This window comes from Geospiza fortis, unplaced genomic scaffold, assembly GCF_000277835.1.
Source record: "Geospiza fortis unplaced genomic scaffold, GeoFor_1.0 scaffold202, whole genome shotgun sequence".
Taxonomy (NCBI): domain Eukaryota; kingdom Metazoa; phylum Chordata; class Aves; order Passeriformes; family Thraupidae; genus Geospiza; species Geospiza fortis.
Genome location: NW_005054922.1, coordinates 33,753 through 34,871, shown reverse-complemented (window position 1 = coordinate 34,871; position 1,119 = coordinate 33,753).

Sequence of the window (1,119 nt, the reverse complement as noted above, 5' to 3'; positions counted from 1 at the left end):
AATAATTCTGTTAAATCCCAGTAAATCCCAATTCTCGATAATTCCCATTAAATCCCAGTGAATCCCAAATTCCCAATAATCCCCAGTAAATCCTGAGTTCCTGATAATTTCCAGTAAATCCCGAATTCCCAATAATTCCTGTTAAATCCCAGTAAATCCCAAATTCTCGTTAAATCCCAGTAAATCCCAAATTCCCAATAATTCTGTTAAATCCCAGTGCATCCCGAATTCCCAATAATTCTGTTTGATCCCAGTAAATCCTGAATTCCTGTTAAATCCCAGTGCATCTCACATTCCCGATAATTCCCTTTAAATCCCAGTAATTCCCAAATTCCTGGTAATTCCCATTAAATCCCAGTAAATCCCAAGTTCTCGATAATTCCCATTAAATCCCAAATTCCCAATAATTCCCATTAAATCCCAGTAAATCCCAAATTTCCGTTAAATCCCAGTGCATCCCAAGTTCCCAATAATTCTGTTAAATCCTAGTAAATCCCAAATTTCTGTTAAATAGCAGTGCATCCCAAATTCCCGATAATTCCTGTTTAATTCCAGTAAATCCCAAATTCTCGTTAAATCCCATTCAATCCCAAATCCCGTTAAATCCCGGTGCATCCCAAATTCCCGATAATTCCCATTAAATGCCGTTAAATCCTGAATTCCCGATAATCCCCATTAAATCCCAGTAAATCCCGAATTCCCGCTAATTCCTATTAAATCCCAGTGCATCCCAAATTCCCAATAATTCCTGTTAAATCCCAGAAAATCCCAAATTCTCGTTAAATCCCAGTAAATCCCAAATTCCTGATAATTCCCATTAAATCCCAGTAAATCCCAAATTCTCAGTAATTCCCATTAAATCCCAATGCATCCCAAATTCCCGTTAAATCCCATTAAATCCCAGTGCATCCCGAATTCCTGATAATCCCCGTTAAATCCCGGTAATTCCTGAATTCCTGTTAAATCCCAGTGCATCCCGAATCCCCGTTACATCCCGTTAAATCCTGGTGCATCCCGAATTCCCATTAAATCCCGGTGCATCCCGAATCCCCGTTAAATCCCAGTGCATCCCGAATTCCCGTTAAATCCCGTTAAATCCCAGTGCATCCCGAATTCCCG